This window comes from Pipra filicauda, unplaced genomic scaffold, assembly GCF_003945595.2.
Source record: "Pipra filicauda isolate LSUMZ 115617 unplaced genomic scaffold, ASM394559v2 scaffold401_size638136_pilon, whole genome shotgun sequence".
NCBI classification, from domain to species: Eukaryota; Metazoa; Chordata; class Aves; order Passeriformes; family Pipridae; genus Pipra; species Pipra filicauda.
In genome coordinates, this window is record NW_024104534.1 from 348,746 (window position 1) to 365,137 (window position 16,392).

Sequence of the window (16,392 nt, forward strand, 5' to 3'; positions counted from 1 at the left end):
CACTCCTCCCTCACGGCCTCGGGCCGGCGGTGCCGCAGCGCCCCCGTCGCCGCGCTCGGGCAGAGCGGTTGGTCCTGGCGGGGCTCCCGCCGCGTCCCGTCAGCCCCCGGGGCGGCTCGTGGGGGGCTCGGCCGGGCCGAGCCGCGCTTACGGCAAAGCCACCTCCATCCCACCAGGAGCAAAGCCCTCCCCTCCTCTGCGTGTCGAGCAAATCGCCTGACTCGCACTGTATGGAGGAGATCCGCTCCGTTCCCCCTTCTCCCGCCCCTGCATGGAGCGGGTGCTCTCCACTTCCCTCCCTTCCTCAAACACACCACGGCCCACAGCGCGTACACACACGCATAAGACACACAGACAGACACACACAGACATACAGAGACACACGAACAGGCACACACACACACACACACACACGCGCGCGCGGTGTCGGGCGCTGATCCCCACTCACCCCCTCCGCTCCTGCCAGATCCGCAAATACGCGCTGCCCGGAGGAGCCGCTGTCCCAGTCCCCGCAGGGTTATGCCAGGGACTGCTGCGGAGGCAGCAGGACAGAGCAGCTCAAGACCCTGGTTACAGCCTGACAGAGATCTTCTCTGTGTTTTCCCTAATTCACCGTTAGCTTCCCTCAACCAGGAGAGTCAAAACTGAGGAAAAAAACCAGGAATGGGCTCCCATTGCCCTAGTGAACCACTGGCAATCCTGCTGCATCCAGTCACAAACTCTCACTGTCCATCTTGTAGTGAATCAATACTCCTTACAGTCACCTGAGCATTACTCGGGTTTATTTTTATTTCGCACAACTTCTACTTAGGGTTGGCTAAATGTATTAGTTACACACACACCTGGTTACTTGAAGAAAGTAGTGAGTTACTTGAAGAAAGTAATGGGTATCTGCTGGATACACAGAAGTCCATATCGGGAGGGAGCCTGCCACAGCTCTGGTCATGGACCTCATTTCTCTGATTTCTAAATATAAAAAAAGGAAGATAATGTAGAGGATATTGGAGCAACTGAATTATTTGTGGACTTGTTTCAGGTTTGTGGCTATTGCAAATGTACTACCATTTTCCTGATGAAGAGCTATTATCTCCCAATTCTGCTGGAAGACCTGGATTCTTAGAGGTGATCATATTTGGTCTGACTCTTGGGAGTCACCAAAAGGACTTTCAAAACACACTGGTTTTGAATAAGTGCCAGTTTTTGGCCTTGAGGTCACTCAGAGAAAGAGTGGGAGGAATACAGCTATGGCTGTATTCAAGGTGTTTGGGCAGAGGCCTTTGTGACACTGGCTGCATAGGAATGGTCCCTTTCTGCATCTCTACAACTCACCTGGCCTTCAATGTCACGACTTTTGGCTCGTAACTTGTTAACCTGACATTCGGCAATATCAGCTCGTTCTTCGGCCTCTTCCAGCTCGTGCTGGGCCTTGCGGCATCGCGAGAGATTAACGTTTGCCTGTTCTTCCTGGAAGTCAGACAGCACTGTCAGTGACACAGACAAAAATGACATTGCCCTGTTACCATTAACACCCGTGGCCGTGCCACAGAAATGTCACCTGGTTTAGCCTCACAGGTACATACCTGCATGGCCAGTACCCTGTGCATTTCTATGTAGTACCCCTTGGAGGGCAGAGCAATTAGTCCTGCTCAGTTCCAGCTGGGAAAATTGGCTTGTGTGGCTCCAAAGGTGCAAGAGTTCCAAGATAATTATAGCTACGCCCACTCTGTTCTGAGCTGTCTTTATAAAATAAAGGATATTCAAAGGCAGTGGCCATTGTTGCCCTGTCAAACTGAGTATTCAAATATTTTAATGAGCTAGAGAGCCCAGACCTTTTGGAAATCTGTACCCAAGCCCACTGAAAAAAGACCTGCACTCACAGCTTCCTCAGCCTGTTTCTTGTATGCTTTCACTTTTAACTGCAGCTTGTCCACCAGGTCCTGGAGCCGGAGAATATTTTTCTTATCCTCTTCAGACTGTAGGAAGTGAAAATCATGTCAGCTTTGGAACACGGACCGAGGTCATCCACATAAGAGGGCAGAGGATTTGCAATACCTGGTAAGTGAGCTCCTTCAGCCTTCGTTCGTACTTGCGAGCTCCTTTCAGAGACTCTATTCCTCGTTTCTGCTCAGCATGAAGCTCATTTTCTAACTCATTAATCTGAAACACAGAATTATGGTGAAGATAGCAAGCTGCCAAGAATGGCTGCTGATCCTGCTGCAGGATCCTGGGGACCAGAGTTTTGCAGATAAAGGCTGCAGAGAAAGTGGCAGACAGAGCAGGGCAGATTCCCGTAGTTGCTTCTTGGGTCTAGACTAGCTAAAAAATGCTCACCATGCTATGTTAGTTGTGACATAGTGTATGAATCCATAGTTATTTATAAAAGGATATAGAAAGGTAAATTGTGCATACTTAGAGCATTTATAATCAGAATTAGGCTTAAATCTGTCAGAGAAGAGGAAATTGAAACAGAGAAGGGAGGATCTATCAATATTCACCAGGTAAATGGTGAAAATCTGTTTCATTTGTTATCTTTGACTCCAGCTCATCCTCATGAATAGTCCTTAACAACCTCCCAATGCTCCATCCCTCTTCTGCAATGTGTATGAGAAAAACCTGAATTCCAGTGTTTTTATTTCTGTGTGGATGTTTCCTTTCAAAGCCAAGAGCGCCAAATTCCCAATCAGTTGTGCTGTATTTTGAAACAGAAACAGCTGAAGAGCACAATAAGTGGGTCAGGCAAGTAGTCCACCTAGCCTAATGCTCTGCTTCTGAGAGTGGCAGCAGCATATACTATTTAGGGACAGCATGGGAACCTGGCTGCTGTCTACTCCCTTCACACTTGTCCAGTTTCCGTAGCCGTTAGATTAGAAGTGTAAAGTGTGGCAGCCTGTTCCCTTAAGTATGTCTATAAACCTGCTGATTTCTACTCCCTTTTTGAGCCTTTTACCATCTGCCTCTATAGCCTCTCATGGCAGCACATTCCAGAATTTCACTGCCTACTCTGTAAAGTACTTCCTTTTATTTATTTTAAACTAATCTCCAGGTGAAGATGTCTTGGTCTCTTCAAATAGCAGAGTCCTAGTCTTGTTTGTCAATACTCATAAGGCTTCACCCCCAGATCCTTCTTGAGCTGCAGAGAACAAAACTACACATGGTATATTTAATATAGTGGCAAGGATGCTCTCTGTCTTATTCTCAGCGCCTTTCCTAATGAAGCCCAAATTATTTTCTCTTTTAGGTCTTTGGTTCTACTGCACATTGAACAGTTTCTGAGACCTGTCTTGGATGAGACTGCGATCTCCTTCCTGTCTGGGCTGTATTTTTCAGTTCCAAGTTCATCCCCAAGTAAGTATGCTTTAAATTATTTTTCCCTAGACAAAAGTTACTGTCTGTGTCCACGTTATGTTTATCTGCCCCCATTTTTGCCCACTCAGTGTTTATGAGGTCATTCTCAAGTTCCTTGCCCACAGTGCAATGTTTTTCTAGTCGGCGTAGCTCTCATCAAACCTGCTGGGAATATCTGGGGCTGTCCCTGTTGCCACCCACACAAGAGGTTCCGGCAATCAAAAGCCCAGTCAGAAACTTCACCTCAGGCTACCCAAGTCTTCACCATACCCTTGCTTCTAGTTTCTGGAGTTGCTTCTTTCCACCCTTCAGAGCCAACTGCTCGGCCTCTTCCAGACGGTGCTGCAGGTCCTTCACTGTCTGTTCCAGATTCCTCTTCATCCTCTCCAGGTGGGCACTGGTGTCCTGCTCCTTCTTCAGCTCTTCTGCCATCATGGCCGCCTGGTTGTAGGGCACAGTTGTGTTACAAATACGCCTCCCCATCCTGGCAGTTCTGTGTCCCTGGGAGCAAGACCCAGCTTCTCACTGGTGTGTGGCCCTGCAAGTTCTCAGTCAGGGCCCACAGCTGTGCTAAGGATCTGTCATACAAAGAGGATCATTGTTCCTCAAAGTCTAAAACTGCTTCACCTTGGAGAACAGGCAGGGTTGACATAAAGAAAAAATTAATTAAGGCATGCAAATGGCTTGGTACCAAAGTTTTATTTTTTAAGTCATTGAAAATTAGGGATATTGTGAAATATCACCAGCTAGCACTCTGTGTCTCTGGGCTCCCAAGTGATTATGAGTGTCTGGCTATTTGGTGCCTAAATTTGCCAGAGGCAGACTACTAAGCAGTTTTTGCCAATGAAATGACCCTGAGTACCTCAAACTGCACTGAAAAGCTTGTGCCTGCTGAGATCCTCAGGACCCAGGATGGGTAGCTGTTCCCAGTGTGGCAGAGCAGAGAGGTCAGGGGGACATGCAGCACTGCAGGACTAGACACTGGTGCACCAGGACTTGATGCAATAGTGTCAGTATTTTCTGTTTCATTTCCATATACCTGTCCTAGATGGTCCTAAACGTTGGTAGTTCTGATGCTGTGAAACTGTAGTCTTATTTAAATGAAACATTTATATTCTCTCTTTTTATTTCTTACATGTCTAGCATTTGTATAGAAGTGTGTATGATTTTTGTCTTAATTTCTGATTTTCTGTACTGTGTCTAAACAGGCCTCGGTCCAAATAACTCTTTTCCTATTGCAATTTTGCCACCATCTGTTCTATCCTGTCTATTACATTTATTCTGGAAGCAAAAGTGAATGGGTTTGGGAAAGGGGAGAGGAGATGCCTCTTCAATACAGACTGCTAGCAGGACATGAGGACCATTTCTGAAGGGGTGTTCTGTGGCAAGCAGTGGGGCAGGGCTGTGTGAGGTCCATGTGGGAGGAATTGTGTGTCACAGATACTTTCTGTTGAAGAATTGGTTCTCCTCCACGTGATTCATACCTTTCTAAAGTGTAAAAGTGACTATGGTAGTATAAAATGGAAGGGAGGCAAGCAAGAGGACTCACATCTGTGATCGCTTTCTTTGCTTTCTCCTCTGCATTTCTGGCTTCCTGAATGCTGTCTTCGACTTCATTCTGTAAATGAGTAATGTCCACTTCCAGTCTTTTCTTGGTGTTGAGGAGGCTTGTGTTCTGTTGGGACAGTCAGAAGACAGGTCATTCCCACCCCATTTGTGCCACTCCCATATGCCTATGGTAATCTCCTTTACTAGGAGATGCCAAATACCTGTGAGTGGAGCAGCTGCACTCGCTCGCTGGCATCTGTCAGCTCCTGCTCAGAAACCTTCCGGGCTCGCTCGGTCTGCTCCATAGCAGCTCTCATCTCCTCCATTTCTGTTGTCATCAGATTGTTCCTACGCTCCACCATGGCAAGCTGCTCTTTCAGGTCATCATTCTCTCTCAAAGCATCATCTAAATGGAGCTGGGAATCCTTAGGAGGGGAAAGCACCATGAGAGACTCAGAGGCAAGCAGAGTGAATGGCAAAGACCTGTGGGACAGAAGCCTTGTGGTTCCTACCTTGAGTTGCCCTTGCACGGCTTTAAGGTGTTTCTGTGTCTCTGCTACCTGACAGTTGGCATGCCTCAGCTGTATTTCCATGTCATTCAGATCTCCCTCCATCTTCTTTTTCAGCCTCAAAGCATCATTTCTGCTTCTGATCTCAGCATCCAGCGTGGTCTGCATAGACTCTAATACCCTCTGGTGATTCCTCTTCAGCTGTTGAATTTCCTCATCTTTCTCTGCAGTCCTTCTATCAATATCTGACTTCACCTGGTTCAGCTCCAGCTGAACACGTAAGATTTTTCCCTCTTCGTGCTCTAAAGAGCCCTGTCAGGGTTGAAATATTATCATTTGTCTCTGCAGTGTCCATTGGTGGGAAATGCCCTTGCAGAAATGTGACTCTTTGCAGCCAGCAGGGCAGGTGTATTTGCCTTACTGTGGACCTTTAGAAAAGGCCAAGTACTGAAAAAACTGCTATCACAAACTCAAGAGTCACTGTACCTCATCTGGATATTAAATGGTAATTTAGGAATAATACTCCTTAGGGAAATGCCTCCAATACCACAAGGTCTGGGCACTGAGGGCTATTTTGACACTGCAGAGATAACAAATCATATGAAAACATAAAATAGGACAGCCAAGCCTCCTGCTCAGAAGCAGCTTGCCTTCTCTTGCACCTCCATGATGAATTCTGCTTAGGGACTCTACCCTTAGTCCCATTCCAGTGACTGTGTGGGCATGTTCCCCTTCCACACAGCCTTTTCCCTCTGGTACTGGTGTCATCTAGCTTCAGCTAAAAGGAGTTAAAAGCCTGAAGCTGGCTCTTTACAACCAGTGGACAGAAATAAGACATCCAGAGAATGAAACAGTTGATGTAGCCCTGGCATCCCTTTTAAGAAGAAACTCTCCAGAGATGCCTGTTTCTCCTTTTTGCTTCTAGAATCAGCCTATGGTGACTAATTCGGGATTAGATTGATGACATTTAGATGCATAAATTAGAGCAGATGGATTTCATGACCAATACCTCTTTCTCCTACTGCCCGCCCATCTAGTGAGATCTAGAGATGTACCAGTTGTTTTATACTTCTTTTTCTACCTAAGGGAAGTTACAGAGAAAATAAAGTGAGGCTCTTCTTAGTGGTGGACAGCAAAATGACAAAAGGCAACAGTCAACAGTTGGTACAAGGGAAATCCTGACTGCATATGAGGATAAAAGTGTTTTCCCATGAGAATGGTGTTGCACTGGAGAAGGCTGTCCAGCAATAGTATGACATATTCATCCTTAAAAATTATAAAGATCAATTACACAAGGCTTTGAGCAACCTAATATAAGTTCAAAGTTGGCCATGTTTTGACCAGGAAGTTGGACTAAAGACCTCCAGAGATCCTGTCCAACTTAAGTTAATTCTGTTTTTGAGGTATGCCGTAGGTATATCATGGACAGCTCATTAAGTGCTCTCAAAGACATTTTGTGGAGAATCAGATGTGGTCATGCAGAAGTATAAAACGTTTTCCAAGAGACAGGCAGGGCAGATAGGGAATAGAAGGCAGAACCCAGACAAGAGGGAACTGAAGGAGCTACAATGTGACCTGGAATGGCAAAAAAAAAGTAAGATTTGAAGCAATGGAGAACTGAGGGATAGCCAAAGACAGTAAGGAAGACAGAAATCATGGAATTGTGGGACCTGGCATACAGCCTGTGCCAGCAAAGCATGACAGTGTACTAGTGTACTCCAAGATTCAGCTGATCCCCAGCAACCTCTTCATGTTCATCAGAACGCACGTCCTGTGAACTGACTCCTCTTTAAACATGTTACTGACTCCCACTCATTCGAAGTGGAGGAACTCAAGAAATATTGTCTTAATTTTCTTCAGCATTCAGCTTGCTTTGAGCAGGGGGTGACATTGAGAAAACTCGAGTATTGGTTAGACCTTCTTGGAATACATCCTTGATTAATTTGACTAGAAAACAAAAATTATCAGTGTTTTGAAGTACAAATTACTTTTCTTCAGCTTTCTATGGGAGCAAATTCAAACATGATGCAAAATGAACTCAATTTTAGACTGGGACTGAGGTTTTTTTGTACATGGTAGTACAGCAAGGAATGCCACATTAATATGGAAGAGAAGCGGATCCTGAGCTATTTGGTCTGTCTGTGCTTTCTTGCTGCACCTTTTGGACAGTTTAAGGATATCAGGAATATAAAATATATATTTAAATTTTCCCCATTCTTGATTTCTTTGAAAGCAAGCACCTTATTGAGGACACTTACCTCCGCTTCTTCTAATGCTGCTTGTAGGTCACACTTTTCTTGCTCAATTTGCTTCTTTGCTTTCTCCAGCCCATGATTTGCTTTTCCACACTCAGCAATCTGTTCAGTCAGATCAGAAATTTCCTCTGCAACCAGAAAACACATACTCTTCTCATCTTAGATAATGTTATCAGTGGCACCTGCAATTGTTCTTTGGCAACGAGAGTGATGGAACAGAACTGATGTAATGGGATGAAGCAGTGAGGAGAAATCACAGAATCATGAAATCATAGAATATTCTGAGTTGGAAGGGACCCACAAGGATCGAGTCCAACTCTTCAGTGAATGGGTAGGGTATTGAACCTGTGACCTTAGAATTATTAGCTCCAAGTTTTAACCAACCGAGCTAATTGCACACTTCTCTCATGTGCAATCTTTATTTCTGATAACCTGCTCAGTGTGCAATTTGAACACAGTTCAGTGTGCAATTTGAAAATGAGAGGGACCAACTGGAATGAGCTCAGAAAATAATGTCAACTTCCTCTGGGTAGTGAAATTACATCTCCAAAGACAGTCCCCAGTGACCATTCAGCTCACAAAAAGGATCTGAGTTGTATTTCCTTTGTATAGATAGTTTGCTTATTAAATGCCAATCCCTTGTGCCACAGCTGCATAAACCTCCAATAATCAGGAGACAGATAACAGCCCTCCAGATTTTTTCTAGTGGCAGTGACTGACTGAAGTAATCTGAAAAAACTTAGAATCATCATAATTTCTGTCTATTCAGTTAATTTGGTCCCTATCCATGCATGGGATCATGACGGTGTGAAGGAGGAGGAAGTAGGATGCTGTAATGAGCTGTAGGCATGTGTTTGCAGGTGACTTTATGATCAGCTGAACAAGAAAGAAATTTGCTACCTTTATGGAAAATTATAAGGAACAAAACCTTGGGAAGAGGCAGAGTTCTGGTAGTCCAGAGATGTGGAAGCATCTTAGGGCTCATGGTGAATTCCTGGTGACAGATAGCTGAACTTACGCTGGAGGTTCTTGTTCTCTCGTCTGACAGTCTCAGCCTGGTCAAGCATTTCTTCATAGGCATTCTTCATCCGGAAGATCTCAGTGCTGAGAGAGCGAGACTCCTTCTGGGCAGCTTCCAGCTCAGCCTGACTCTCCTGGTACTTCTGCTTCCATTCAGCCATGACCTGGAGTAACAGAAGCATAAGAATGACCTGTTCTGCAACACTCCTGTCTCTGCACCTTTACAAGAACTCAAGAGGCATGACCTATCTTGCAGTCTTTGGCTTTGCACTGTTCTCTGCCTGTGACAATCAACTCGCTGTGATACATACTCTGGCTGTTTTGGTGGAATCTACTTAAATGTGCCTCTTCATCCAGCACTAGTGCATGCCCCAGACTCTCAGGCAGGAGTTTGATGGGACACCAGACTGGACGCTGTGGTTGGTCTGAATAAGGATGTGTGAGCCTTTGTATTACTGCAGGAGCCAGTGGTCCTGGACTCAGGAGAAGACTCCAACAAGAAAGGCTGGAGTCTACTGGTTCTCTCCTGAATTTGATACCACGGCTCTGTAAGGCATCCTTTTTAGTACAGTGACTTAATTCACTCACACAAGGCTAGACCAAGGCACAGGGGTATGCAACATCCGTAACTTGGTCCAACAGTGTAGATTCTTTTAAATATTAGTAAAGGCAATGCAGGCTGGAACATTACATGACTCTGAAGCTCTGCCTCACCCAAATACAAGGCTGGCAGACTAGCACCAGGCAAAAGTCAGGGCTTGATAGCTGACATGTGAGTACTTGCTCAGTCTGCTTGACCAAAGACTACATATGGATCCTGCCAGTCTCCCTTGCAAAGATTTCATGCTTTCAAAAACTATCAGAAGGCTACTTCATCATTTGTTGCGGTCATCTGGGTTTACTTACACAGTGACTTTATCTTTACCATATGTCATATTATGTGGTCCTTACCATAACTTTGCTTTGGGTAAGATGCAATTTATCTTACTGTTAGTGTAGAACTTTGATAATTTCAGAATTTGTCCTGGCCTATCAAATATCTAATGATGTTCAGATCTGGCATGGTCTTTTGAATGAACCTTGTCAAAATTCTTCTGCTTTTTATCAAATGCTGCACAGACTGCATTTGACCTCTCCAGGTCAATCGTCAGGTCATCCACTTCCCCCTGCAGCCTCTGCTTTGTCTTCTCCAGTGAAGCACACTTTGCATTGACAGCCTCAATCTGTTCCTCTGAGTTCTGCAGGCGCTGGGCCAGCATCTTCCTGCAGAACGAGAAAATCACCACTGAGAAAAGGAAAATTCTGACCTCAGAAAACGGACATGAAAGGCATTGGGAATGGGAGAGCAACATAGAACGCTGTGGTGCTAAGAGCCTGGGATGACACAGCACTCTGGAGTGGTGCATGGGAAGGGAGAATACGTACCCAAGTACATACTGTACCAATGTGGAGAGGGACCAGAAATACACTTTCGATATTGGCAGTGTAAAGAATGTGATTTTTCAACTACTATGGTTAGTTCAATAGTTAATGCACTGGAATTCTCTTATGTAGACACTCTTGAGCCTCGACCTCTACTCCTCCCTTAAATGTCTACTCACTTCGCTTTTCACTCCTAATACATTACAAAGCACACTGCTCTACGTATTCCCACTACAGGTGTATTCTGGTTTCCTTCAGTTATACTCATTTATACTTAAATATCTTTCTACTTGTTCCAGGCCATCCCACTCCCCACGTACTTGGCCTCCTCGAGCTCCTCCGTGCGCTGAATCGCGTCCGTCTCGTATTTGGTTCTCCACTGGGCCACTTCGCTGTTGGCCTTGGACAGGGCGCGCTGCAGCTCCCCCTTGGCTTCCTGCTCCTCCTCATATTGTTCCCGGAGCAAGTCACAGTCGTGGCGAGCGGACTGCAGGGCGTGGGCCAGGGCGTTCTTGGCCTTGATAGTTAAAATGATACAAATTGTCAAAACGCTAACAATGTGTGACTGGATTTTTTTTTACTGCACTTTGATCAAAGTTTCGCTTCATATCTCCCTGCTACAGTTGCTAGAGCAACAGAAGGAACAACATGAATAGCATTAGGGACTCTGTGTTTCAAACTTGATGCTATTAAACAAGGTCAGATGCTTGTCCATCTTTTTCTGGGACACCACCTCTCAAACACATCTGCACCAAATGCTTCAGGAAAAGATAGAATAAATCCAGCAACAGACAAGGTGCAAGCACTCCTGCTCTATTTCCTTTTTTTGGCTGCTGCTGTTTGCTTTGCCTCAAGGATTTCCAGTAGCAGTAAGGCAGACACACAGAGCTGATTTTATTCACTTCTCTCATGTTTTTGAACTTCAGAAGTCTTGATGAGAAGGACTTAAACTTTCTTCCTTATTTGATTTCTGATGTCTCTTCTCTATATTATACCACAAGGCACAGTTCAAAATTTTCACTGTTCTGATGTCACCACCTTTCTCTGAGGAGAAATCTAATTTGGTTTTTTTAGTGCATTTATTTATTTTACAAGTTGTCAGTCCAAATGAAAGCAAGTCACCTTATTTTCTTCCTCTAGTTGCCTCTTCAGCTCTTCAATCTGCTGAGTGAAAGCATGTTTGCCTCGAGTCAACTGAGAAATCAAGGACTCCTTCTCCTCCAGTTGCCGAGTAAGTTCACCTAACGAGAAAAAGTTGATTTTTTTAGACAGAGATATGAGACATAAAACAAATGAATGAGAGCAGCTAGCCATGTGGAAAGTGATTACAAGATATAATGTGGTAAATTGAAGGGTTAGAAGCAATATCATTCCCACCGATAGGAGAATCTGTCAAAGAGAAATGCTGTGCTGGCATCAGAGGAAAGAAGATAAACTGATCACAAACTCACACATTCATTTTGATTGACAGTTCTTCTTTTGGTTTGGTTTTATGTTTCCTTGGGTGGCATTTGTATGACTGCCACCAGGAGGAAATTCTACATTGTGAGTTTTGTTCAGATCACTGAGTAATGAACATGTTACAAAATACACAGGTATTCAGGCAGCATATTTAAGTACCTGACACGGGAGTATTACATCTCATCAGGGGACATACCATTCTCAGTCTGTAGGCGTGTTTTCTGTGTGTTCAGATCATTAATTAGTCGCACATGTTCGTCATCTTTTGTTCTGACTTCACTGAACTGGTCTTCGAGAGCTCGGCACATCTTTTCCAGATTGCTCTGTGAAGAGACAGAAAGCATCTCCTTCAGCTCATCCAGTTGTTCGGAACAACAATGGTAATGATGAGAAACATTTCTTCCTGTGCAGCAACCTTGGCTTTGGAGACAGACTCCATGTTACTGGCCAAGTCATCAATCTCCATCTTGAGCTCGCTCTTCTCCTTCTCCAGCTTCTGCTTGACGCGCTGCAGGTTGTCGATCTGCTCCCCCAGCTCAGCTGTGCTGTCCGCGTGCTTCTTGCGCAGGGCGGCAGCCGTGGCTTCGTGCTGCAGCGTGGCCTCTTCGAGGTCCCGGCGCATCTTCTGGAATTCTGCCTCCCGCTTCTTGTTCATCTCCACCTGAGCTGCCGTCGCCCCTCCTGCTTCTTCCAGGCGCTCGCTGATCTCCTCCAGCTCCCTGGACAGGTCAGCCCGATGCTTCTCTGCTTTAGCGCGAGAGGTTCGCTCGGCCTCGATTTCCTCCTCCAGTTCCTCATTACGGGCCTGAGAGAGTTAATTGGTTAAAAGAGGACTTCTGAATAAACAGATTTGAAATTATTATTAAGGAATAAAGAGCAAACATTCACATCCATTTATGGAAGCGTAGAAAGAAAAGCACCATTAGAAACTTCACTGAATTGGGTCCTAGGACATGCAATATTCAGCTTTGGAACAACAGTGAATGTAAAATCTGATACTTCATTTTATGTTACAGATCAGAATGGATTTATTGTTTTGTGAAGAAATTAGAATTGCACTTTTCTGAAGAAATAGAGGTGGTGTCACTGGAAAATGTAAAACAATGCAAATTTCTTGAAAATTTTCCAAAGGGCAAGCCAGAACAAAACAGTGTCCCTTCTCCATCAGCAAACAGGATGGAAGAAACTTTGAGATGAGCAGTCATGGCATAATAACACTGAAGAGAGCTGTCTTCTGGCTCTGCGTTTAGAAGGTGATCTTTGTCCTGATCATGACACATTATGTCACATTCTGTTGTTTCCTTAGAAAAGCCATTCTCAGTGTCATTTTTAAAGCCTATAACAGTCTTCACCTAAAACATTTCCTACATATTTATGTATGATTAGAGGCCAGAGTCACTGTAAAAGTGCCCTGAGATGGGAACAGCACGCAGAGTCCATATTAATGGTTATTCATTTGAGAGAAAATATTTTTGTAGAATGGTGTAAGAATAAATATTATTTAATTCTAAGAAACTTGTTCTTGCTATTAGAAGTATTAATAACTCTTTAGACTTTACCTGAAGCTCCTTAATTTTCTTTTGCAGCTGAGAACTTTGAGCCTGTTCATCTTCAATTTTACTTTGCAACTGGCTAATTTCAAAATCCTTTCTGTTAAAGAACAAGAGGGCAAATGCAATACAGTTAAGATAAAACCTGAATTTCAGAATTCAGAGCATAAGAGGTCAGTGCAATACTTTTTTAGCCTGTCATCCATCTGTTGCTTGTCATTTTCCAGATCCATGACGGAATCCTGAAACATTTTCAGATCACCCTCCAGTTTTCTCTTTGCTCTCTCAAGGTCCATTCGCAGTTTCTTCTCTTGTTCCAGAGATGCTTCAAGCTAAAACACATATAATATACTTTGAAACACATAAATTTTACTTTGAAAGTAACTATTCTTGTTTTAATAATCTAACTAAGTTGGAAATTGATGCATAGAGAAAACAATCAGATTATCTCCACCTGTGCTACACTCTCATTGTGAGATCAGAGCTGCCATGGTCATTTGATTTCAGTCATTGAGCTGTCCACAGCTTGGCTGTGCACAGTAGAAATAAAAGTTTTTAAAAAAAACAGAAATTAAAATCTTCCAGTGGCTGCAGTCTCTAGCATACAGACCGCTAAATATGGTCGAATTCCCAGTATTCATAACTTCCTGGCGTATATGCACACACAAATAACTGTGTAGCAACTTTCAAACTGTCACAGGTGTCCTGCTCCAGCTAATGGTTTAAATCAGGTTACAGAAGTCTACAATGCTGAAATGCCCAGTGATGAACATGAAAAATGTACTGCATTCTACAATTCCCTGTTAATTAGCTGAAATTATTAGAACTGGCTCAATTACTTTAGGTGTTGCTTATACTCCCAATTACAGATTTCTAGTCTCTTCTAATATGTTAGAGCATCTATATACAGAAATTGAAAACTTTTACTTACATCATCTACTTGCTGCTCCAGTTTGGTCTTGGCTTTGGTGAGCGTGCTGACTTTGTCTTCCTCAACTTGCAAGTCATCCAGCGTCTGCTGGTGGGCTTCCTGCAAGGCCTTTTTCTCCTTAGTGAGTTTAGAAATATTTTCATCCAGAGTTGCCATCTCTTCAGTAAGATTCTTAACCTGTCAGACAGCCAGCATCCATACTATGAAGGGATGCCTTGAGAAATGGCACAGCAAGAACACAGTGAGTGCATCCTTGCAAGCTCTTGCATGAATGTAGTCAACTCTCCACAGTATGTTTATATTGATTTTGATGAGGGCAGCAGCAAGTGTCATGCCTGAGGGTCTGACCTCTCTGGTTCTGCTTGTAGGAATTCTTGCTTTAGTTATTTTTGACCCCCAGTCCTATCCTACTGAATTCTGTAGTGGAACATGTTCTGGATCTTCACTTGCCTCTGAAAGCATTTCCCACTGGGATTTACAAAAGCCCTCTGAATTGCTCATGCTCAAGAAATGTCTCTCCTGCATGTGATATTTTGCTACGAAAACAGCTGTAAATTCTCAGCAAGTCAGGTTATTTAAAAAGATATGATCAAGTGGCAAGCATAACCAAAGATATGTTAAGTTTTCTGTAAAACTGAAAGAAACACAATGACGTGACAAAGACCCTTATGCCTGTGGAACAAGCATTCACATGTTTAGGGGAGGGGCTTCTAACTGGGCTCTGCTAGCTTTATCTTGGAAATTCCTTGTACTCAATAGAGCCTTGCACATCAGCAACCTTATCTCAAATGCATCAGGTCTGTGCATTAGCCTGCCTAATCCTTGCTTCCCATTTGTCACATTTGAATGTGAAAGCCTGACAGTAAAGATAAGGAAAATCCATGCTGCTAAGTGTGGAAGTGGCCCTGATATCCTAATACCCACCACTAGCTAGATTTTCTCTAGGCATTAGTGTAGCAATGTCCAACACATCTGTAATTGCAAACAAGATCTGGTATTGATCTCAGTAATGGCAGTGGAGGGAACTCAACATTGTAGCTACAGCTCTGCCATCATTGTTTCTACAGCAGGGCAGAACACTGTCCCCACACACATGGACTTTTGAATTCTAACATATATAACTCAATTCTGTTTCTTCATATCGATTGTAGAGATGTACATGTGCATTTCCTGGGAGATAAATGAGTTAATGACCACTTGATATAGACCGTCCTTGCTACACTGACAGTATGAACACCACAAATCAGGAAGGACTTTCGTTGTATCATCAGGTCAATGGAAGGGAAGGATATCCTAGCTGAAACCTGGTCTTCTTAAATACATCATAAGAAAACATTTAACATCTGCAAAATCAGTTCTCGTGCATGTGAGAAAGAACCAGCATAGCTGTTCTATGCTGAGTTGCTCACAAGCATCATAGTCCTCCATTATGCACAGGAGACACAAATATACTGATTCCTTAAGACTGCAAATAGGCAAATATGAAAATTCTCTATAAAGCACCATAACAACCTCTTAACTCTTTTTGAACTGTCACAGAAAATACATCGTTCCTAAGAAAAAATTAAAATTTTAACAGAAAAAATTCTGGCAGCTGATTAAGTGAGAATACCTCTCACCCATGCCTTGGGGACATCTCACTTCTGTTCAGAACACTTAAGAATGACTGCAACTTTCCACAAAACTGACAACTGTCTCTGAAAACTGTCTGGGGAAGAATAATTCCCCAATTTCTCTGTCACCTTATTCTCTGTTGCATGCTTCTCCTTTTCCACTTTGGCCAGAGTCATTTCAAGATCATCAATATCTTTCTTCAGCTCAGAGCACTCATCTTCAAGTTTCCTCTTCTTTGCTGTCAGTTCAGCATTTGTCTCCTCTTCACCTTCCAATCTTTCATTCAGTTCTTTAATTTTAGCTTCCAGCTGGATTTTACTTTTAATGAGTCCTTCACATCTCTCTTCAGCATCAGCTAGATTTTCCCTCTCCTGTCAGAACATATTGAATGCTCATTATATTTATCATAACAATGACAAAAGGCAACAAGTTCAAGTTCCATATCCACAAAATTGATTGCACAAGTCAGGGCAGTAATGCCTGTGATTCAATCATGAGGAAATTATCCTGTTCAGCCATGGCTAGAAAAGTGGACTATAATCCCATGGTAGAGACACTTCCTTTTAGCTGGTCAAATAGTTTGACTACAATACCATACAGTAGACTCACAGGGTTCAGTCGTAACAAGGAGCTTGCAAGGAATTAGTGAAATAAATAGGTGGGCAGAAAACTGGAATACTACCATCATGGAAGCATGGTCTTAGATGTGGATTTGTATAACATACAGCATTCAAAGT

The 16,392-nt window shown here is 43.5% G+C and overlaps 1 long non-coding RNA gene and 1 pseudogene across 2 annotated transcripts in view; one reads left to right on the forward strand and one right to left on the reverse strand.

Annotated features, from left to right (window-relative positions):
* Positions 1-1,180: 1,180 nt before the first annotated feature.
* Positions 1,181-16,392, reverse strand: part of LOC114002584 — a 33,216-nt pseudogene continuing 18,004 nt past the window's right edge.
* Positions 1,829-16,392, forward strand: part of LOC120324032 — a 51,270-nt gene continuing 36,706 nt past the window's right edge. The window contains exons 1-3 of one of the 2 annotated variants that reach the window (XR_005565025.1): positions 1,829-2,055; positions 3,239-3,345; positions 11,240-11,330. This is a non-coding gene — a long non-coding RNA (uncharacterized LOC120324032). Of the gene's footprint in view, positions 2,056-3,238; positions 3,346-5,519; positions 5,679-11,239; positions 11,331-16,392 lie in introns of those variants that run through there. The other variant, XR_005565026.1, reaches the window with a different exon arrangement.